At 48.2% G+C, this 24473-nt stretch overlaps 1 long non-coding RNA gene and 1 pseudogene across 1 annotated transcript; one reads left to right on the forward strand and one right to left on the reverse strand.

Moving 5' to 3' along the window:
* The first annotated feature begins 1688 nt into the window (after positions 1–1688).
* Positions 1689–3259, forward strand: LOC141410072 (uncharacterized). Its single transcript, XR_012433536.1, has 2 exons — positions 1689–1949; positions 2991–3259. It is a non-coding gene; the product is annotated as an uncharacterized lncRNA (long non-coding RNA).
* A 12870-nt stretch (positions 3260–16129) lies between these two features.
* On the reverse strand, positions 16130–24117 carry LOC123573111 (UL16-binding protein 1-like; annotated as a pseudogene).
* Between the last annotated feature and the right edge of the window lie 356 nt (positions 24118–24473).

Below are 24473 nucleotides of genomic sequence, written 5' to 3' on the forward strand. Positions count from 1 at the left end.
CTACCCCACCCTCGGCCTCCTCGCTGGTCTTCAGAGCCCTGCAGATATCTCCATGCCTCAGGACTTTGCATTGCCCTCTGCTCAGCGTGGACTGCCCTTCGGGCATCTGCCCGGCCCACTCCCACACCTGCTCCCAGGTGGCACACCCTTCCATGCCTGGTTCTCCCTGCCCCTCCCATTTGGAATCCTTGTCCTCATTTCTTTCGTTCTTTCTTTTTTTTTAAATTGTGGTATAATTCATGTAACATAAAAATTTTCATCTTAACATTGTTAAATGTAAAGGCCCGTATTTAATAATGCGAGACCTCTGCCTGCCGGGGCCATCATGGACCTTCTTCACCTGAACTTGTTCCCCTAAAGCAACGACCACTCTAAAACATACCTTAGTAAGCCAGGCCTGGTGGCTCATTTGCCTGTAATCCCAGCACTTTGGGAGGCCAAGGTGGGTGGATCACCTCAGATTGAGGGTTCAATACCACTCTGGTCAACATGGTGAAACCCCGTCTCTACTAAAAATACAAAAATTAGCCAGATGTGGTGGCCAGTGCGTGTAATCCCACCTACTTGGGAGGCTGAGGCAGGAAAATCACTTGAACCCAGGAGGCGAAGGTTGCAATGAGCTGAGATGGAGCCACTGCATTCCAGCCTGGGCGACTGAGTGAGACTCTGTCCCAATAAACAAACAGTCAAACAAACCTTATTAACTTTTCATTGTGGTTGCAACAATTTACTGCAAACTTAGTGGCTTAAAACAACACACATTCATTCCTTTACTATTCTGGAGCTCAGAAGTCTGAACAGTCTCACAGGGCTAACGTCACTGTGCTGTCAGGGCTGTGTTCCTTCGGGAGGCTCTTCGGGAGAACCTGTCTCCTCCTCGCCTTTTCCAGCTGCTCCAGCTGCCCACATCCATGGCTCAGGGCCCCATTTCCTCATCTTCAAAGGCAGCTCCACCAGGCTGAGTCCTGGTTCACATGAGAACTCCACCCCTCCCTGCTGGTTCTCCCAGGGCAGCTGATTGGCCACCTCAGCTCCATCTGCAGCTTTCACCGCCCTTTCCATGTACCCAACACAGAGGTTCCAGGGACTGGATCTGCCATCCTGGGGGTTGGAGAGGGAATTTTTCTGCCCAACACACATACCATATAATTTACATGTCTATCCATTTAAAATTTCTATCTCTTACTAGAATGCCATTTCTATGAAGACACAAACCTCATACAAGGCACAGAAAACAGCTCCCCACGGGTGAAGGGGCTCAGATGGGCCCCCTGGCTCAGGAAACGAGGAGAGGTATCAGGGCAGCCTCATTGGGTCTCCAGCCTTCACAGCCGGGGCCTCCCAGGCAGGTTCCAGCAGCAGCAGCAGCAAAAGAGATGTGGTGAGCAGCATCAGGCATTGGCGAGATTCCTCACACAGTTCAGCAGAAAAGAAACTTCCTAAACTGAGCTCACCTCAAGGAAGCTGGAGATATATGCCACCTTACCCAATGGGTACATGAAATACAAATACAAATTCTTTTGCAGGTTGTGCAGGTTACAAGGGGCCCACTTCTGTGCCTAGGTCCCCTGCCGTGTCCTGCTCTGACTTGCCAGGGTGGGGCACTCATTGGCCTGCAGACTCCACCCACTTTTCTGGCCACACCCAGTTTCCACCTCCAAGTCACACCTAAGACTGCGTCTTCTTTTGCTATTGTTTTCTCAGCCCAGCAGAAATTCTAACATTCGCCAGGCTTGGCCCTGCTTAGGGCACTGTAGAAGGAGCCTCTGAGGAAAATCTTGGTGCAAGGAGAAGATCTCCCACATGGATTTCCAGCACCCTCTGCTTTCTGGGAATTCCTGAATTTCTTTGGCTATTGTCACAGGGGCTCTGCCACACAGTTCCCCTGGCTGCTGGCCCCTGACACCTGAGAGCTTTAGTCTTCCAGGAAGCCCCTGCCCAGGAAGAAGGTAGCAAATATTTTCTTATTGTTTGTTGCCTACAATGCCTTGGATGTTGTGTTGATTATGCCATTTTGATCCCAAGAAAGCAGACCTGGCAAAGAGTTAGGAATGTAGGTGGTTTCTGGTAAATATGTAGGGCCTGTGAGGTAGGAAAGTGGAGGAAGCAAGATCACGTAGGTTCTCTGGGAGACAGGCCCCGGGCCCAGCAGGACGGAACATCCCTGGCTGACAAGGGCCATTCTCCCCTGTCCTCATCTCTGCCTGGGCTCCAGCTCTGTCCTGCCCGACAGAGGCCATGGAGCGGAGCACTGGGCTGCTGGCCAATGCCCTGGTCTTTGGATAGACCAGTCTCCGGGTGGGGTCACAGTGGGAGAGTAGTGGGCCTGGGAGGTGCAGGGTTAGTGCAGGGCAGGGCTGCCTTGAATCTGCAGGTGTGGGGCTACCAGGCTGGACCTAGCTGTATGCTCAGCACAGGAGGTTGCAGTAGTGCCTGCCCTCAACCTCCTTTTCCTACGTCTGCTTCTAGAGGGCACTGGGGACTGGGGTCAGGCTGGGGGTCTTGCCATCCCCTCCTGATCTCCTCCACTCCCTGTCCACAGCTCCTGATTTCCCTGCCTGGGCTGCCCTCACCAGAAGTCTCCAGGCCTAAAATCCAGTAGGAACAGGCAGCCTAGCCTGTCCCCAGGGGTTTCTTTAGCAGTTGCAGGAGCCAATAAGGCTTCAGGTAGGAAGGCGTGAGTCACCCACAGAGGCCTAACAGGTGTTTCTGGAAATGCATCCTGTGGCAGCCAAAGAGGCCAGACTTCTCAGTGTGTTCCCAAACAGAGCCAAGCACAGGGCTCATCGGCTGGAGGAGCCAGATCAGCTGCTCATTAGTGTGCACTTGATAAGTCTGTACTGCACGAGAGGAAAAATGATTTTTTCACAACTGTTCTGAGTTCTTAGCTGTAACAAAAGACAAATCAACAAGAGAAAAACAAACAGAAGTTTATTAACATCTCTCTCTCTCTCCTCTGTGTCTCTCTATCATCTCTTGTATATACACAGGAAACACCTGGAAAAAATGAATCATCCTTAGAGTGCTGGTTTAGAACTCCAGCATCTTCAACAGAAAACACTAAATGTCTGGAGAAGTGGCAGATCGTGAGAAGGCCAATCTGTAGCATCAGAGAAGCTTGTTGTGCCTCTGCTGCTGTCCCTAGCCCGACAAGAGTCTAAAATTGTCTTTGGTGATCTATCTTTGTCCTCTCTGGTAGAGAGGGGAGGATACAATCAAAAGTGGCTCAATAATAAATGGAAAAGAAATGGAAAAGAAAGATGTTCATTTCATCCAGGTTCTCGAATTCATTGACATACAGTTGTACATAGTATTCCCTTATAGTCCTTTTTGTTTCATGGAAAAGAAAGATGTTCATTTCATCCAGGTTCTTGAATTCATTGACATACAGTTGTACATAGTATTCCCTTCTAGTCCTTTTTGTTCTGTAAGATTGGTAGTGATGTTTTTTCTTTTGTTCCTGGCATTAGTCATTTGAGTTTTCCCCCTCCGCTGTTTTCCTAGTCATTCAAGCTTAAGGTTTTTCAATTTGGTTGATCAAAGGCAAGTTAGTTACTTCCTAGATACAATGCGGGTACAGGTATTGGATAAATACAGCCATTCCGATTGGGAGAAATTGACCAAACGAAAGGGCTAAAGGCCTCATGCAAATCCAAAATCCAGCAGGGGCACCTGGGGCTGCTGCAGTGACAAGACACTGGTTCTAGGTATTTACCCAACTGTGTTGTTGTAGGGGGAACATTATAGGTGATTGCTGATTTCAACCACAGATGACTTTTGGGGAAAGTTCGCACTTGGAGGTTTCAGTTTCCACCCTGCTGCATCCTCTCTGGATTCTGTGCTCTACTCTCAGCCTAAGTCATTGCCAACAAGTGACACAAGTGACATGAGGGTACAGCCTCCCTCCCGGCTGCTTTCACAGGTTGGCCTTGTAGAGACATGAGGTCTCACAGCTCAGGATATTCAAGACCAGAGCTGATTTTTTTCTCATGGGGTCAGACCACCTCACTCTACAGGCCAGGATGTCTTGTGAGTGAGAAGTTGATGGACGCATCCATGGGTCTTGGTAGTTCAGCTTCGATGGATGGAAGTTCCTCCTCTTTGACTCAGACAACAGAAAGTGGACAGTGGTTCATGCTGGAGCCAGGCAGATGAAAGAGAAGTGGGAGAAGGACAGGGAGGTGACCATGTTCTTCCAGAAGATTTCACTGGGAGGCTGCAAGAGCTGGCTAGAGGAATTCTTGATGCACAGGGAGAAAAGGCTGGAGCTGGCAGGTAACTGAGAAGAGCTGTCTTGATTTGAGATCTAATTACCCCAGTGTGAGTGTGAGTGTGTCAGTGTGTGTGAATGTGTGTAAGTGTGTCATTAGTGTTTGAGTGTGTGTGTCATTACTGTGTGTGAATGTGTGTGTGTGGGTGAGTGTAGATTTGTATGTGGAGAGTGTGAGTGTGTGTGTATGTGTGTCAGTGTTTGGGTGAGTGTGAACATGACCCCCCTCGTGGGGGTTCCTCCTGGGGGTACCTGTGCTCTCCCATCCTCACCCTTCTCCCTGCTGACTCCTCTTCCTCACTGCACCTGCTTCTGCTGCACTCACTGTGGATTTCTCACCGCCCTGGAAACTGTGGGCATCACGGTGTTTCAACCTTTCTCCTTGGTGTTCCCTCCTCCTAGGACCACTTTTCCTTCCTCTTTCTTGGTCTGTATCTGGAAATCAATCAAAAACACCTCCAATGTCAGCCCTGAGACTCTCCCCTACCCCACCCTGGGGCATCACCTCCTCTTCCGACACAGCAGGAGGGTGGGGTGTGGTGTCCCCTTGCTTCCCTCAGCAGCTATGTGAGCTCCTTGAGGACAGGGGACACCCCCTATTACTTTCTAACCCAAGACCTGTCACAGTGCCTGCCCAACAGCAGAAGGGGACAAAACCTCTGCCTTGCAGGATGACCTGGGATGGCAGGAGGGCAGGAGGCGGCTCCTTAGATTTGGGGACTGGACAAGGGCTGTCACTCTTGTGTTTCCATTTCAGCACCACCCACCGTGGCCCCAGGCACAGCCCAACCCAAAACCATGGCCACCAGCCTCAGTTCCTGAAGCCTCATCGTCATCCTCTTCTTCATTCTACTTGGCATCCCAGTAGAGTCCACTGTAGAGGGAGGGGAAACTGGCACAGGCTTCCTGAAGGACAGGGTGACAGGACTCATCAAGAGTCAAAAATACCCAAGTCTGAATGAGGAATATGTATTCATATTCGTTTGAAATGGCATAAAGACTCCCTGGAAAGATGAGAAGAATCCAATCAAATTTCGTCCCGGGCATGTGGCCAATAAGAGTGGACACAGGCAGGGGCCGGGGAGCCTTTCATGGTTTCGATCCTGGAAAAGGTGAAAATATAGAAGTGAAGGAGTAAGAAAGAGGGGCCGGGAGCCCCGGGGACGGTCACCGGGTGGGCTCCCCCGATCTGTTGGGGGCCAAGAGGGTTCGGGGATGCAGAACCCGAGCAAGGGTGCATGGGGCTGCTGCAGTGACGAAGCACTGGTTCTAGATATTTACCCAACTGTGCTGTCATAGGGAGATATTACGGGTGATTGCTGATTTCAACCACATATGATTTTCCGGGAATGTTACCCCTGGGGGTTTCAATTTCCATCCCGCTGCCTCCTTTCCGGGTTCTGCTCCAAGGGCACCTGCTGCGCCTGAGTTCCCGACCCGAGTCCTGCCGAGTGGAGACCCCGGAGTGGGTTCCCCGCTGCCGGCTGATGCCCCCGGGCCTCCGGGTCCACAGCCTCCGGACAAAACGACCTGGAGGACTCACCGGTCACGGCAAGGGAAAGGCGGTTCCCGTGTCAGGAGGAGCCAGGAAATGCGGGGCTGGTGGGGTGAGGAGCACGAGGTTCCTCCCTCATCCTCAAGGGAACTTTGCCACCGGCTCACTGTGGAGACGTCACCGTCCCGCTCGGATTCGTGGGGCTCCAACAGTGTGGCCCCTGCGAGGACCCCCCCATCCTCCTTGCCCTGAAGCTGCTGCGGGACGGCCCCCCGGGACGCATTAGGTCCTGAGTGTCCCAACGGCAGGGGCTTCCCGTTGTCGCCTCCCCGACCCCGCTGCTCGCGGTCCAGGGCTGCTGGTTTCTCCGTTGTGCTGGGGGCCCCCGAGCATGGAAGTCGTAGGGCAGAGAAAACCTTGGGCTGGATGGAACAGAAGGCGACTCTAGTTGTCCTGCTCTCTGTCCTGTAAGGAACGCAGGCCCCACCCCCTCCACCCTCACCGTGTTTGGGGTCAGCCATTCCAGCGGGGTGAGGCGTCCCCTTGTGGGTGCCATTGGCATTTCCCTGAGGACTGTGGACACTGAAAACCTTTTCCTGGGCTCACTGCCATTTGCATTCTTCTTCTGATGCCAGTGGGCAAGGGGAGGTCCCCAAACGCTGGTGGGACCTCGACTCCAGCCAGTGTCCAGACTCTTGACACTGCCGGGGAAGTGAATTCAAGGACCAGTAGGAAATAGAGAAAGGACGGAGATTTATTGTAAAAGGAAAAGTACACACTCAAGTAAAGGGAGTGCGGGAGGACCCAAGAGGCAGGCAGGTGCAAGGGGGTTTGGGGCTGCCACCTTTCTGGGTTTCTTTAACCTAGGAGTGGAATATTCATGAAAATTCCTGGGAGAAGGTTGAGATTTCTCAGAACTGTGGTGCCCGCATTTTTACACCAATTATGGGTATTCTGGGAAATGCTAGCGGGCTGGCCGGTGTGGGTTTAGTATGTTAACCAGCATATAATGAGGTGCTAGGTGAAACCTAGGTCACATTCAGGGCCATGCTGGGTCCACTCATTCTTACACAGCTTGGTCCACACGCTGTTTTTCAGCATCTTGTCAGCCCAGAGCCTCTGCAGATATTTCAACAGATTCCTTTTGCTAGTCACCTGAAACAGCTGCCTAAAATTTTCTATTCATGCCGGGCGCAGCGGCTCACGCCTGTAATCCCAACACTTCGGGAGGCCGAGGTGGGTGGATCATGAGGTCAGGAGATCCAGACCATCCTGGATAACACAGGTGAAATCCCATCTCTACTAAAAATACCAAAAAAGTTAGTCGGGCGTGGTGGCGGGCGCCTGTAGTCCCAGCTACTCCGGAGGCTGAGGCCGGAGAATGGCGTGAACCCGGGAGGCGGAGCTTGCAATGAGCGGAGACCGCGCCACTGCACTCCAATCTGGGGGACAGAGCAAGACTCAGTCTCAAAACAAACAAACAAAAAAAAAAGCAAAAAAAAAAAAAAAAAAAAAACCCGAAAAAACAAAAAAACAAAAACAACAAAAAAATTTTCTATTCATTTGCGACCACCGTGCAGTTTACCTGTCTCACTTTGGAGAAATGTCTATTCAAATTCCTTGCATATATTTAAATTGGGCTATTTTCACTTTATAATATTGAGTTGCAAGAGTTCTTTCTACATTCAGGATACCAGTCCCTTACCAGATATATGATTTTCAGATATTTTCTCCCATTCTGTAGGTTTTTTTTAACTTTCGAAATGTAGTTCTTTTTGAAGCACAAAAGTTTTATATTTGCATGAAATAAAATTCAACTACCTTTTATTTTGCCATTTGTGCTATTGGCATACGGTACTTAAGAAGCCTTTGCCACCATGCGCCGTGACTCACACCTGTAATCCCAACACTTTGGGAGGCTGAGGTGGGCAGATCACCTAAGGTGGGAAGTTTGAGACCAGCCTGATCAACATGGACAAACCATGTTGGTCTCTACTAAAAATACAAAATTAGCTGGGCATGGTGGCTCATGCCTGTAATCCCAGCTACTGAGGAGGCTGAGGCATGAGAATTGCTTGAACCCAGGAGCCGGAGGTTGCGGTGAGCCGAGCCAAGATTGTGCCATTGCACTCTAGCCTGGGCAACAAGAGGAAAAATCCGTATTAAAAAAAAAAGAAGAAGAAGAAGAAGTCTTTGCCAAATCCAGGGTCACAAAAATTCACTGCTCTTTTTTCTTCTGAGACTCTCATAGTTTCATGTCTTAGGTGGACATCTGCCATTCATCTAGAGCTAGTTTTCGTGCGTGCTGTAAGGAAGGGGTCTGCCTCATTCTTCTGCATGTGGCATCTGGTTGTCCCAACACCATTCACTGTAGTGTAGGATGCACCTGCACAACCTCCTGTCCCTATCTTCTGTACCTGGAGTCAGAAGTGCATCAGAAGTGCTCCCAGGGTTTCTCCCAATGAAATCCCCTCATGTGAATCCCATGTAGGCACTTGCTTCTCAGAGGACCTGGATTAAGGAGTGGATTCATCACAGGAAATGATATTTCATGAGATGGAACATTCTGGGAATACTGACACTCGGCAGACCTCTTACTAAATCAAAAGTAAGAAATTGCATGATTTGGTCATTTGGGTCCCACAAGTCTTCTGTCAACTTAGCTTTTTGGTGTTTAATTTTTTAAAATTATTTCTTATATTGTTGTTGTTGTTGTTATTGGTGTTTTCTTTGAGACAGGCTCTCACTCTGTCACCCAGTCTGGAGTGCAGTGGCACCATCATGACTCACAGCAACCTCAAACTCCCAGGCTCAAGTAATCCTCCTGCCTTAGCCTCCTGAGAAGCTGGGACTACAGTCACGTGCTACTGCACTTGGTCAATTTTTAAAATTTTCTGTAGAGACAGGGTCTCACCCTGTTGCCATGGCTGATCTTCAACTCCTAGTCTTAAACAATCCTCAAGCATTGGCCTCCCAAAGTTCTGGGATTACAGGCATGAGTCACCACTCGTGGCCCAAAAAGTTCTTGCTTTTTACTTTTCACATGTTGTATGACATTATGTAGATTTAGAAAATACTGAATAAATAATTTGGGCAATGCTATACAATAAAATGTTTTCTTCAGTCACAGCTTCCTAAAAATAGAAGTGGCATTAAAATGTTGTACATTTGTCAAATCTCAAAGAAGTTTCAGATCTTTAGGGTGATTCTGACCTCTCATTTTGGTTGACACAATAATCCATAAAAACAAGTAAAGCGTGCACTCTGATCTGGAAGGCGTAGGGAGGTGAAAGCATTGATAACCCAAAGTGACAGCCTCTTTTATAGACATGATCCTGCCTAAATTTCTCACGCCCCACAAAAGAGGGTCCTGAACTCCCTGCTTCTCCAGAGCTCCCTGCAGTCCTTGAAGCACTCTCTGGCTGTCTCTGCAAGTGGCTGAACAGCTCCTCCTCTGTGGGGCTGCGGAGCCTCCAAGTCCCCTAGGCCCAGGGGCTGTCATGCTCACCAGGTCCCACCAAGGGTGCACCCCACCATGGGTGGTGGAGGAGACCAGGTGTAGCTGCTCCTGCCCCTACCCCTCTCCTGACTGGCCAATCTTAACAGGAGGAAGGAGTAGGGATGAGTGCAGCCATGGAGGTTGGTGCTGGGAAGAACAGAAATGAAGACCTTTGTCCAATCCCTTAAATGATGGGGATCCCTTTCTGAGTTCTAGCAGCTGTAGGGTAGTCTGATGTTTGCATTCCTTTTGTGTGTCTTAAACCCTATTGTAAGGCAGCCACTGTGCTAGGTGCTGGGTTTACATGTGGGTGATGGATGTGTCCAGTCCTTCAGGAACTTAGAATCCAGGGACAGAAACAAACACCCACGTGGCTGCTGCTGCTGATGTGATGTCCTTGAGGTGGTTGAGGCTGAGAGGGCAGAAGAGGGGGTGACTCATTCTGCCTGGGGAGTTGCATGGAGGCTTCTTGAGAGGTGGCATTTCAGACTATTCTTGTAGGAATAGGAAGAATACAGCGTGGCCAGATGGGAGAAGACAGGGCACATGGCAGAGGGACAATCATGAGGAGGAGGCCTGGGGGTCCAAATATCACAGAAGTTTGGGGAGCTGTGAGAAGTCTGCAATAATGAACCCTCAGTTACTGGGGTAGACTCTTTCCACAGGGAGGAGGGAATGTCAGAAGGGAGGATAGGTTAGGGGGATGAACAGGAAACTCCCTGGAGTCCCTGTCTCCCTCCACAGCAAATCAACCAGTAAATCAATTCACCATTCATACATATACATATAGCATATGCTACCACACACACAGACACATGCACACACACACAAGCATACATACGCTAACACATATACACAAACACACACACACCTACAGACACATGCACACACACTCACACAAACACACAGGCACACACATGCTAACACATATATGCAAACACACACACACCTACAGACACATGCACACACACAAACACACAGGCACACACGCGCACGGGACAAACTGGGTGACAAGGAACTTGGCACAAACTCACTGTGAGAAAACACTCTGGGATTACTGAAATATTTGAAGAATGAGCCTTGGAGTCACTTTCAGCAGAGATGATAGCCGCCTTTTTCTGCTGTTCAGACCATATTTGAGGGTTCCGCCTCCTGCGGGAATGCTCACCCCCATGAAGTCAGGACTCACATGTCACCTTTTTTAGAGACCTTCCTGTTCAGGCTACTGAGGACCTGGGGGCTCCTTTCCCGCTCTTCCTCCTCACAACCTTGTTCTCCACCCCCTGAATCATCTGTCATCTTCCTACATCCGATGCAATGCACCTGCTCATTATGCTCACCTGTTGTTCCCACTGGAGCAAGGATTTTGTCTGTTTTCTTCAGAGAAGCATCCACAGCAGTCCATTGTTGGAGGCTGTACTTGCCATGTGAGTGAATAAATGAGAGGCAGTGATTGAGGCAGGGGCCTCTTTCTTGTTCATTTGTTCACTACACTTTAGATAGTAACGTAGGACATGGTGGGACCAGTGTTTTCTGGGCACAATAACTCAGAATATATTGCGAAGACAAGAAGTAGAAAGAAATGTTAGGTGGAAGAATATGAATTTTCAAGAATATGAATTCCCAGCTGGGAAGAGTGAGAAGAAAAACTCAGGAAAGGGGCAAGGTTGGCTTAGTCGTAGCTAACATGGTGGAGAAACGCAGCTTTCTGTGATAGAGGGCCTGAGCTGTTAGATTTCTCTGCAATGCAGAGACCACCCCCACAACCTGTGCTGTGTCCTCCTCTCTCCCGAGGCAGAATGCAGCTCTTGTGCCTTCAGGGCCAAGGAAGCCACAGTCCCAGGCCAGAAAAAGGGCTGAGGTGGATAGTGGGAAAGGAGGGGGTGGGTGCAGCAGGGGACGCCTGGCAGCAATGACTTCCTGAGGGTAAAGAAAAAATGTCACTTGAGTATGGGAAAAAAAGAAGGATATAAAGAACAAGGTGGAAATCATCTGAAATTCCATTATGCACAGCTTAATGTTAGGGTTTAAGTACAATCATATGTAATTTTTATAAAATTGTGATCATACACCTTAGAATTATTTTAAATGACTTAAAATCATTTTAAATATTTAAATTATTTTAAATCATTTTAAAAGAGAATTTATTTTTTAGAGCAGGGTTAGAGTTCATAGTGCAGAGTTCTCTCTTGCCCCTGTCAGTTAAACCCACTTTTTTTGGGCCTTGTGTCATTTTAAAAATTTATTCATTTTTATTTATTTTACTATTCTTGGGTACATGTGCAGAATGTGCAGGTTTGTTACGTACGTATACATGTGCCATGGTGGTTTGCTGCACCTATCAACCTGTCATCTAGGTTTTAAGCCCCACATGCATTAGGTATTTGTCCTAATGCTCTCCCTCCCCTTACCCCCTACTCACCCCCCGACAGGCCCCAATGTGTGATTTTCCCCTCCCTGTGCCCATGTGTTCTCACTGGTCAACTCTCACTTATGAGTGATAACATTCAGTGTTTGGTTTTCTGTTCCTGTGTTAGTTTGCTGAAAATGATGGTTTCAAGCTTCATCCATGTCCCTGCATAGGACATGAACTCATTCTTTTTATGGCTGCATAGTATTCCATGGTGAATATGTGCCACATTTTCTTTATCCAGTCTATCATTGATGGGCATTTGTGTTGGTTCTAAGTCTTTGCTATTGTAAATAGTGCTGCAATAAATATACGTGTTCATGTGTCTTTATAACAGAATGATTTATAATCCTTTGTGTATATACCCAGTAATGAAATTGCTGGGTGAAATGGTATGACTGGTTCTAGATCCTTGAGGAATCACCACACTGTCTTCCACAATGGTTGAACTAATTTACACTCCCACCCACAATGTAAAAGCGTTCCTATTTCTCCACATCCTCATCAGAATATTTATTCATTTTTAATTTCAATTTTCATTATAGATTAAGGAGTACACATGCAGGTTTGTTACATGGGTCAATTGTGGGAGGCTACAGCTTGGGGTCTCAATGATCCCAGACAATGAGCATTGTAACCAGTGGTTGGTTCTCCAGCCCATGTGTTCCTCCTCACTCCCCTGTCTAGTGATCTCCAGTGTCTGTGGTTGCCATCTTTACATTTTGTGTATTCAATATTTAGCTCCCACTTATAAACAGGAACCTGCGGTATGCAGTTGCCTACTCTTGTGGTAGGTCACCTAGGATAATGGTCTCCAGCTCCATCCATGTTGCCGAAAAGGACGTGATTTTGTTGTCTTTCGTGGCTGTATAGATTTCCATAATACATACATACCACGTTTTCTTCACTACATTTACTGTTGCTGGGCAATTAGATTGATTCCGTGTCCTTGCTAGTGAGAATAGCACTGCAATGAACAATATGGGTCTATTTGATTGAATAGATTATTTTATTTAGGTATATCCCCAGCAGTGGAACTGCGGGTCACATAGTTCTACTTTAAGTTCTTTGAGAAATCCCCGAACTGCTTTCCACAGTGGCTGAGTTTGCTTTCCCAGCAACCATGACCTAAGTGTTTCTTTTTCTCCTCAGCTTCACAAACATCTGTGGTTTTCTGACTTTTTAAGAATTGGCATTTTGACTGGTATGAGATGGTAGCTCACTGTGGTTTTGATCTGCATTTCTCTGGTAATTACCCAGATTGAGCATTTTTTCATGTTGTCAGCCACCTGTAGGTCTTCTTTTGAAAAGTGTCTGTTCACGTTTTTTTTTTCTTATTTTTTAATTGGATTTTTGTCCTTGCTTGTTGAATTGTTTGAGTTGCTTGTAGATTCTGCATATTAGATGTTTGTCAGATACATACTTTGCAGATATATCTCCCATTTTATAGGCTGTTCACTGTGTTGCTAGTTTCTTTTGCTGTGCAGAAGCTCAGCACAGCAAAAGTTTGATGAGGACCCATTTGTCGATTTTTTATTTTGGTTACAGTTAGTTTTGATGTCGTCATCATGAAATCGTTGCCAGGCGCTATGTCCAGAATTGTATTTCCTATGTTATCTTGTAGGATTATCATAGTTTTAGGACTTACATTTAAATCTTTAATTCACATCAAGTTACTTTACATATATAGTGAAAGGCAAGGGTTCAGTTTCATTCTTCTGCACATGGCTAGCCAGTTATTCCAGCATCATTTGTTCAACAGAGAGTCTTTCCGCATTGCTTATTTGTATTGATTTTGTTGAAGGTTAGATGGCTGTAGGTGTGAAGGTTTCTCTCTGAGCTCTCAATTCTGTTCCACTGATCTAAGTGTCTATTTTTGTACCAGTACCATGCTGTTTTGATTACTACAGCCTTATATTATAGTTTGAAATCGGACAATGTAATGCCTCTGGCTTTGTTCTTTTTGCTTACGGTTGTTTTGGCTATTTGAGCTCTGTTTAAATTCCAAATAATTTTTAGATTAGATTTTTCTAATTCTGTGAAAAATGACGTTGGTATTTTGATAGGGATAGCATTGCATCTATAAGTTGCTTTTGGAAGTATGACCATTTTACCTATATTGATTCTACCAACCCATGAGCATAAAATATTTTTTCCATTTATTTGTGCTGTCTCTGATTTTTTTCAGCAATGTTTTGTAGTTTTCTTGGAAAGATTTTTCATCTCTTTGGTTATATGAACTACTAGGCATGTCACTTTTTTTTTGTGGCTGTTGTAAATGCAATTGTGTTCTTGCTTTCATTCTCGGCTGGAATGTTATTGGTGTATAAGAATGCTCCTGATTGTATACATTGATTTTGTATCCTGAAACTTTACTGAATTGATGTATCAGTTCCAGGAGCCTTTTGACAGGGTCTTTAGGGTTTACTATATATGGAATCACATCATTGGCAAAGAGAGATGTTCGACTTTTTCTTTTCCTGTTTGAAAGCCCTTTCTTTCCTTCACTTGCCGATTGCTCTGGCTAGATTTTTTTTGTCCCCAGTACACTCTGCTCTCAATCAAATAGGCTGAAGAGCAGTCTCCTGTTCTGTGATCAACAAGTTTATTAAAAGATTCCATGCAGATGAAGCTCTATACCTGTTGCAAGCCAAGGTTTCTCCTCTTTGGAAAGACTCTCTGGGCACCCAGGCAAGTACACATATTTCCAAATTCTGCCCAGCCTGGAGGTCTCCAACCACGGTACCACCACCTTCAGGTCTCTGGGGGTTATAGCATCCACTGCAGCTCCCCTTCTGCACCTGGGGTTTTTCTTTCTGAGCCCATTCACTCTCACAGCTCTCTCATTCAGTCGTTCCCTCTGCCTCCAACCACCACTTAAATCATGTTAGGCTCACTTGGTGATACAGAGAAGAATCATCCTCTGTGGGTCTGAAAAAGACTCTGGATTCCTGGTAAGTGGGTCCTGGATCCCCCTGGTTCCTGGAGAAAGTGGTGAGGACCCTTCATGGATGGGGAGGTGAGTGAGGTTTGTGTGGGTAAAAGTGCCAGGCTGAGATGGGGAACTAAAGGATGTGATTTGGGTGGTGGCAGTGAATGGTGAAGAGAGGGGTGAAAAATGTCTGGTGAGCCCCTGGGTGCAGGTGAGTGTCTGCAGCAAAGTACAGGGGAAAGATCAAGGGTAGGGAACCCTGGGGGTGCTGGAGGGCTTGTTTGGTAGACAGTGTGTGAGAGCAGACTGTGTGGTTGTTAGCGGTGTCTGTGGTCACATCTTTGCTGGATCTCCCTCCCTACTTTTTCTCTCTCTTTATTTTTACCTCTTCAAAGAGACCCCATGTTTGTGAAGGGGCCACGGCCTGGACTCAGAGCTCCAGCTCTCCTCAGGGTGGGCCTAGCATTTGCTGACTTCTGGATGGGCCACAGGGCTCATAACTGAAAAAGGAAACCTTCCCTGAGTCCTCAGCATGTGCAAGGACAGGGTTCCTGGCATGATCTACTCGTTTCGTCATCTGTATTCATAGCATTTGTTATTTTCCACATGTGGACATCCATGCCTAGAAAGCTGAAGAACCTCACACAAGAATATTCAGCCACAATGTCAGCTAACTTCCATTATGAATGTGTGATCTCTAGATCATGGCCATTACAGTCACCTGTGGCCACCCTATCCCCATCCTGGGCTGGCCTGCGTCTGGTGGCCAGGAGTCTGCAGCAGGGGTGAGGCAGGAGGGCCCAGGTGTGCACAGAGGCCCCTCCTTCTGTCACCTGGCTGTCCTGCCCAGGACTCTCCTGACAGCCTTCTGCCTTCTTCCTGTTCCCCCAGTCACTGGCCCGGGTCACCCAGCCTCAGGGGTGGTGCTACCAAGGCCTTCCCAGTAGCCTCCTCCCAGGACTAACCAGGGCTCCTGTCCCCAGACTTGTGCATGGGAGACTCTTGTCACACACAGATCCCTGGACCCGCCAAGCTCTGCCCCTCCCAAGTCTGAGAACTGCCCACCCCCATATGCCTGTTGTCCTCCAGACCACGTGACTCCTCCTGGACAGAGGCTCTAGTGCATCAGGCCAGAACCTTCTAGGTTCCTGTGTCCCTGCTCAGTCACAGAGGTGACTGCCATCCCATGTCCCTGTCTTCAAGCATAGACAGGCCCTGGGCTTGGCCCAGGCCTCCTCCCCTTTCCCACAGCATCAGGACCCTGGGGATTGAAGGTCACCAGGTGCAGGTTCTCCCCACACGAAGACTATGTGGAGTGGGAGGTCTGTGCCTATTTCTTTCATTTAATGGCGAAAGGGCTGAGTGACTGGGGGAAGAGTGGGACTCAGGCTCTACCAGTCTTCACTCCAGGCTAAGCTGTCTCTAGCAGGCTGGGGCCACTGGGCCCCTCACTTCCCTCCTACTTCTGCCCACAGTTCCAGATGCCTCCATGGTGACTGAGACGAGGATGTGCTGGGGATTCCTCAGTTGTGGGTGGGTGAAGTGACCACAGGGATGAGCTGCATGGAGAGGGAGTGAAGCTGTAGACTCAGGCCTGGTCGACCATCAATGGCTGTGCCCTAAAGTGAGCCCCAGACAAAAGGAGAACCCTCCCTCAGCTCCTGTGCCCATGGAAATCCAGCCCTTCACGGATCTGAGTCTCATCTGGATTAGGACATACATTTAGAAAGTGATGAAGGAACTCTGGGCCTGAGCTGCTTCAGTCTCTAGAGGGGCCTGGGGGTTGCCTGCAGGGGACGAGGGGGCAGGAGAAGCTGCCTGAGGCTGAGAACAGAGGGTGAGAGGGAAACACCCGGAGCCCTGGCTTTGCAGGAGGAGGAGGAGCTGTGCTGCATTTATGGAATTATTTACCTCTTCACATCAATTTCTAAAAAGTAAGTTTTCTTGAATTTTTGGATGTGCTTTTTAAATAGTATGACAAATTATGAAATAAGCAAGAACCACAGTTGCTGCAGCACAGTCCAGAGAACTTCTCTTTCTGCCCACTTCAGGCCCTGGTGCCCCCTTCATCTTTAATGACATCATCTGATGACCCATACTTCAGTGTTTTTCCTCCAAACCAGGGCACTCTCCTAATAACCACAATATGATTGCCAAAGCAGATTTCACATCCACACGTGACACCATCTCACACTCATGCTCCTCTCAAGGTTCACCAATTGTTTCCGTCATGTCTGTCACAGACAGAGATCTGAGAGATGAGGCATTTCCTATCTCCCTATTTTGCTGAAGATACAGGAGATGGTATTTTATTTGTACCATTTGTTGATCTTTACATTTTGGAACATACATGGAGAAATCCAGATTGATGTGGTTAATATTTTTATGTGTCACTCAGAAGTCATTAGTATATTTGTGACTTCCAAATCCTTCCAGCATTTTGGTTTCATTTTTGCTAGTTCAGAGTTTCTAGGTTGATGTAGACTAAAACAGAAATCTTTCACTAAACTTGCTAAGTCTGGAACTCCTGCTGGTCTAGAAATACACAGGAGGTGGTGGGCAGGTGGCCAGCCAGAAGGGCGAGTTTGATCGAGGCCGTGCTCACAGGGGCTTTTTGGTATCATCTTCAACCTTCCGAAAGGACACAAATGTTGGTTTAAGAGGTGGAGGAGAACACAGACCATCCAGGCAATCCTTCCCTAGTCATTCCACGTCTCAGAGCCCCCTGCACTAAGGAACCTGTTTTTTCCCTTGAGTCCCAACCCTGGTGCCTGCAGCTTGGACCAACCTCCTTCTTCCTTTGTCACATCACAGAGTCAGCCCAGGCCCTGCACCTGACCAGGGGATGGAGTGGAGGGTCCTGCAGGACTGAAGCTGGTAGTGATGGGCCTGCTTCCTCACTCAAGGCCCTCTCTACCCTCTGATGAGAGGGCCTAAAACATGGCAAAAGGTTGAGGAACTCATCCAAAGAGAGGGCTCTGTATTCCTGTGCCCTTGGCCTTGGGTGGGCCTGCAGGCAACATCCCTCCTTCTCCTTCCTCAGCCTCTCCACACTGGGAGCAGCACCCATAGCTCCGAAGGTGACCGTCCCTGTTCCACATTATTCATTGCTGGTCCAGCCCAGTGGTGCCCATGGAACTCCAGCAGCAGCTCAGCTCCCCTGTGTCTCAGTCCACTCTGCTCCAGACAGGGCAATCAGCTGGCTCAGGACCTTGAGTACATAGAAGGCAGGATGTCAGGGGAGCTGCCTCATGGCCCGGACTCGAACCCCATGGGTCCATGGGACTGACTTTTTAAAAAACCTTCTCATGAGCAGCCTCTACTCTTCACCTTCCACCTTAATCGCTGAACTCAAGCCACTTTCTGTGGGAAGACAGCTGTGAATTTCCTCCTTTTTAATTAGGTGTACCAAGGCTCTCCCAGCACTCCACCTCCTGGTACTAGACCCAGATCTCTCTTTTAGCCTCAGAGATGGAATCCCACTTCCCTTGTCACACCCGTGTAAAGCTACCAAAATGCACCTAGCCCAACTAAGAGGACTGCCCATGCCCGGGCCCTCAAATCTGAGGAGATGCCTCCTCAGCTCCTGCCACCCCAGGTCATCCTGCAAGGCAGAGGTTTTTTCCCCCTCTGATGTGGGGCAGCCCCTGGGACAGGTCCTGGGGTAGGAAGGGAGAAGGGGTGTCCCTGTCCTCAGGGAGCTCACACAGCTGCTGAGGGAAGCAAGGTGACAGCACAGCCCACCCTCCAGCGGTGGTGGAAGAGGAGGTCATGCCCCAGGGCAGGGGAAGGGAGGATCTCAGGGCTGTCATTGGAGGGGGTTTGGTTGGATTTCTAAAAACAGAGCAGAAGAAGGGAAAGGAAAAGTGGTCCCAGGAGGAGGGAACATTAAGCATAAAATTCTGGAAACACCATGTTGCCCAGTTTCAAGGCTGGTGAGAAATCCACAGTGAGGGGAGCAGAAGCAAGTGTAGGGAGGAAAAGGAGTCAGGAGGGAGAAGGGAGAGGAGGATGGGAGGGCACAGGCATGCCAGCTCCCCGAGGAGGAGCCCCCAAGAGGGGGTTATGTTCACACTCACTCACACACACACTCACACTCTCTCTCACACACATACATGCATACACACACACACCTGGCTGATTAGATCTGAACTCAAGACCTTTGTTTTCTTCTCACTGACTTGCTTCAGCGTTTTTACCCAGTGTATCAAGAATTCCTCAAGCCAAGTTTCAGTCTCCCATTGAAATCTTCTGGAAGAACATGGTCACATCCTTGTTCTTATCCCACTTCTCTTTCATCTTGGCGCCAAGATAAAGCACTGTCCACTTTCTGTTGTTTGGGTCAAAGAGGAGAAACCTCTGTCCATTGAAGAGGAACTGCCAAGGTCCTCTGCCATGTCCATGGGCTTCGTGCTCACAAGACATCTGGGCCTGCAGAATGAGGGGCTCTGCCCCGTTGGAAAGAGATCAGCTCTGATCTTGATAAGTCCTGAGCCCCGCCCTGCTTCCTTTCCTGGCTCCTGGACTTGCTCTTTCTGCTGCATCCTGCCCATGCTTCTCAGCCTCTTGTGTGACACAAACTTCTGGTTTATTTTTTACATGAAGCCAATAAATACCTCTAAGTTACTATCCTGTCTGCTTCCTCCTGTCCTGGACAATTTTAACTTACCGCTGGGTATTCAATTCTCCACTCAAATGTCAGGCAGCTGCCCTTTGAGGAAATCCACCACGTCTCTTAGGGTTTCAGTCTGTTCTTCCCAGGCTTTTGACTTTCTTCCCCAGAGGAGCAAAGGCTTTGGCCTTATGGTTAACACAGTCATAGTAAAGAAAAGGCCTTTTATCCACCTGGCCTTGAACTTCACACCACTGTGGTTCAGGTCTGAACTCAGGAGTGATGGTGAAGTCATAGCAAAGACAGTGTTCGTCTGTGGAAGAAAAACACAGGAGGGGGTTGGTGTGGGGGGAAGTGGAACCTGAGACCCCTCCTCTTCCTTATGGTGACTGCAAGTGAAGGACTCTGAGGGGCTAGGCTGGCAGAGCAAGATGTGCCCCAGCCAGGACTGTCATGTCAACTAGTTAAAGACTAGAGCGTCTCCCTTATGTGAGTTCAAGACGAGGATGCTCCCTGCAGCCAAAAAAACACATGTCCCCCCCAAGACATATCCCACCTGGGCTCTGCCCACGTCAGTCAGCACATGACCCTGTCACTGGAGGTGCCAGGGCTGCTGTGGCAGGAAAAAGGCCTCGATGAGGATGACCTTCGGCAGCAGCCTCGGTGGACTGCGGGAGGTGGGAGAAGGTGTGGGGGATGCCCTGGATGCTCCAGCACAGTGGATGGGGTGTAGACAGAATCCAACTTGAATTAAAAAAGAGGTTATTGTCATAGTCACAGGATTTAACACATTGGCAAAGCCCCTGGCCATCATGCCCACCTGCTATGAGGATGCATTCCTGGAACCCTGGAAAAGGGATGGTTCACAGGGCGAGAAGTGGAAAACCTAGAACTTCTTTTTTTTTTTTTTTTTTTTTTTTTGAGACGGAGTCTTACTCTGTCGCCCAGGCTGGAGTGCAGTGGCATGATCTCGGCTCACTGCAAGCTCCACCTCCTGGGTTCCCGCTATTCTCCTGCCTCAGCCTCCCGAGCAGCTAGGACTATAGGCGCCTGCCACCACGCCCGGCTATTTTTTTTTTTTTTTTTTAGTAGAGAGGGGGTTTCACCAGGTTAGCCAGGTTGGTCTCGATCTCTGACCTCGTGATCCACCCACCTTGGCCTCCCAAAGTGCTGGGATTACAGGCGTGAGCCACTGCGCCTGGCCCCGAAAATCTAGAACTTCTAAGGCAGGGTATAGAGGAAGGGATCACAGGCTCAGAGAAGCGCCCATGCCAGGGAGGTCTGAGTGTGAAAATCCAGAACAATGTCCATCCTCTGTGCTCATAGGAGGGCTGGAGGACTCCTGTTTACCCAGCATATAAAGCAGGCCCTGGGAGAAGGCAGCAGACTGTCAAGAAGCTCAGGAATGCCTGTTGCTGAAGGCCGGGGTTGGGGGTAGGAAATACTCTTCCCTAAATGGCTCCCGGGAGTAATGATCTGAAATAACTGATCCCAGGTGGAGGCTGTCACCTGTCAGGAGCACGGAAGATGCAATGATGCAAATAATTAGAGAAGTCACAATGCCAGCTGGAGTCCTGAGCCACAGAGAGCTACGCTCATGGCTCATAGAACAAGGGGGACCAAGAGGCAAAACAGATGGAGACTCACCCGGATCCTGCTGGACTTTAACTACAATAAATAAAGACAAAACAGAGAGCTGGATCATCCGGAGGCAGAAAGTGGACATTTCATTAGAAAACTGTATTACTTTGCCGAGTTTCCAGCACTAAGCCACTTCTCAGACAGACCCAGGATCCATTACTAGAAGCAGAGTCCACATTCCAATGAGGAAAGACCCTTCAACCTCACAACAAGTGCAAAGCTTCTTTTCCGGCTTCCCCACATAAACGCATGGCCCGCAGAGCTTGCTGTGAGGGGCTGTATTGTGAATATAAGGGGCTTGCTGGCAACATAGTCCCTGTTGTCACTGATCAACTCTGCTGTGGTATCTTGATAGCAGCCACAGACAATCCATGCGTGATGAATGTGGCTGGACCTGTCACTAGGGCCCTAGGACTCAGTACACATTAGATTCTAGAAGCATCTGTGGTCAAAAAACATTTTGTGTAGAGTCCATAACAATTCCTCACTGGAGAATCAACAGGGTCACCTAGTGCCCAGAAGGAAGGCCATGCCACTGGCAGCAGGAAATACATCACACCCTTCAACAGTGGTTCTCGTTTTATCCTACGCCCTGGCAGATATGGGGCCTCCAGCCATGGGAGGGCAGTGACCACACAGCCTCAGAGCGGCCCATTACGGGGTGGGCTCCTCACCCTGTATGTCATTAGGAAGATAGGCCCGGCAGTGAGAAGACGCAGGTGCTTCTCCTGCGATGGGGAGGAGCAGGGCCACAGGGAACCGAGAAGCTGCAGAAGCAGTTGGCCCCAATCCCCAGGACACCACATAGCTGCACCCCCTCACCCTCAGCTCACACCCGAGGCTTCAGGGGATGACCCTGATGGCCCTGGTGGACCATAGATGCCACTCAGCTGCAAAGGAGGGGAGAGTAGGCCCCAAACCATGAACCCCCACTGCCATCATATCCACACCACCCAGAAGCCACAGGCAGGCTAGGACCTGCTTCTGACTTTTGGAGTTGCAGCTGAGACCCCACCTGGAGATGTTACCCTAGGGGATGGGCCATCAACTGTTGTGTCACTGCGTGTTTCCTCATCTGGGGTCAGCAACCTAGGATAGTGTCCAAATCTGGGCCCTTTTTTATTTTCAGGTTGTCCTGGCCGGCTGTTGCTCTACAAAGGGATAGGACTTGACACAGAGACAGAAAACCCATGCCCTGAAAAGACCAAAGTGCTTCCTGCGTTCCTTTCTAGAAAGAGTTTGCCAACTCCTGCCTACCTTTCTATATGACGCTGGCTTCCCAATAGGAAGAATAGGCGAATCTAGGCTCCAAGGGCCAAAGTAGATGCTTCTACTCACCTGCGTTCTCAGGGTCGTCCTGAGGGAAATGGCACTTTCCATCCCCCCCTGAACAGGTTCTCTTGGGAGCTCGGGGTGTGTTTACTGGGATGTGTCCTCAACAAGGGGAAAAAGGTGCTGGTTGGTGGGGGAGGTGGTGAGAGTTGCTTCATGGATAGGGAGGTGAGGGAGGCCTGTGGGGTGACAGGGCTGGGCTGAGATTGAAGGTAAAAGTGTGTGACCTATTTGGTGGCAGTGTGTTGTTGTCATTTATTACTGGATGAATGAAGGGGGACGAATGCAGAAATTAAGACGAAGACAAGAAGATACGTTTTGAAGAAGGGGTCGCAGGCTCTTTGCCTCTAGTGAACAAGGGCCCTGAGCTTTTACAGCCCTTCACTTTTATTAGGTAGAAAGAGCAGGGAGGGAGAGGTAACAGTTGGTCAGCTGTTTGATTTATCACAGGTATACAAAATTGTTTTCTTTGTACAACAGGCTTCAGATGTTTCTACAGATAGTCACGAGGAACACTGCACTGCGGCGAGTGAGCACCCTCCGTAATCCTTCTGGCAGCAGATGCAGTTTGTCAGCTTTCCAACATTCTGCTTTTACGAGAACAGTTTTCCGTTTACTCATATAGCCTCCAGTGGTGTACTGAGTTGGTCACGACCCCCATTTTTTCTTGGGTCTGCAACATCTCCCCCTTTTCGTTTATGCATAATTGGATAAAGGTAATCACAGGTTGTGTAGCTCTCAATTGCTGTTTGGTGGTCCAGCTGATTTTGCAGACTATGAACAGAAAACAGAAACATAATAACATTAATCCAATAGTTATATATTTAAAAAAAAAAGACATTGAGGTGCAGTTTGAAGTAGGTTCAAGGGTTAAGGCTCTCCAAACCTTGCTGAAATTCTGCCCAAGTTTCCAAAGAGGGCTGAAACGCTTGAGTCTGCTTATTTAGGTTAAGGATTTTACTTTGTAAATCATTAATATCAAAAGCAACATTGGATGTTAAAGCTTCCTGTAAATGGGCTTTTACAAAGCTCCATGGATATTCACTTTGATTATATTTCAAATACACAAATATGGGTATGGTTAAAACAACAATGCAGTTGCTGCTGTAACTACAAACTTTGTACTTGTTCTCTTAGCCACAGAACAGTAGTCTTTAACATTGCCACTTCTGTTTGTATCTCAGTGTTAATTTTATTTTGAAATAGCCATGCCTGGTCGGCTGTACGTGTCCAGTTTTCTACATATTGAGCTGTTTGAATGGAGATTGTGCCTTGCTACTGAAGACACCACAACAGAGGTTATTAATGTAACTAAGGAGACTATAGCAAAAATTATCACGCCCAAGGTTCTACGAGCATGATGAGTAAACTGAGAAAAAAGGAGTTTTATAAGACCTAAAGTGGGAGTGGCCGCTCAAGGCTCAGACAAAATTACAGGAATTCATAAGCCAGGAATGTGACCTAGAATTATTAGGGTAGATATACTGTGTGTTTGTATGGTGCTAGTATTAAGGCAATGATACAGTTGACAGGAATCACAAGTCAACTGGGCATCATCCATCTGGAGTTGGTCCTCTTTTGCTACTAGAAAAACATAGGGATTAAAAACACAAATTGTAAATTGAGTGGTAATATTTTCTACAAGAGTAACATTAAAACTGCGTTTAGCTCTGTCACTATTACTGAATAATGCTTCAACTTAAATGCTGCCATCCATAAATGGGAATGCTGCTTTCCAAATCGATTTCTGAATTGGACCTCTTTTTCCTTGATAATGCCATTGAGGTAAAGGTGGGCTAAAGCCTGTACCGTACTGAGCAATTTGTGGGGCAGATTGGGATTGACTCCCAATGCGATGGGGCAAAGAGATGTCAGAGTTTTGCCACTAGTGCCAGCAAAGTTCATGTCATGAGGTTTGATGCTCATCTCCCCCAACAAAATAACCACGGGGACCCCAGTCAATAATGTCTCCTATTGGCATGGACTGTTGTCTAGCTAGGGAGCCAAGACACTGGGTCCAAGGAGGAGGGTTAGAATTATTAGAGGGAGCCCACTCTGTATGATTAATACAATTTGGGCGATTGGGCCAGGAGTGATTAGTAGCTACACCAGTAATATTAATAGAGCTAAGGCCCAATAGGTACATACCTTTTTCGTGGTAACTCAACCATGCCTGGGATTGAATTGTAAGACAACTGCGGTTGAGTGATGTATTCTAGGTGATGCATATAGGAAGTCCTTCCAATGGAGCGGTGTAATTAATACCATTGTTCTGAGAGTCT

The sequence above is a fragment of the Macaca fascicularis genome, chromosome 4, assembly GCF_037993035.2.
Source record: "Macaca fascicularis isolate 582-1 chromosome 4, T2T-MFA8v1.1".
NCBI classification, from domain to species: Eukaryota; Metazoa; Chordata; class Mammalia; order Primates; family Cercopithecidae; genus Macaca; species Macaca fascicularis.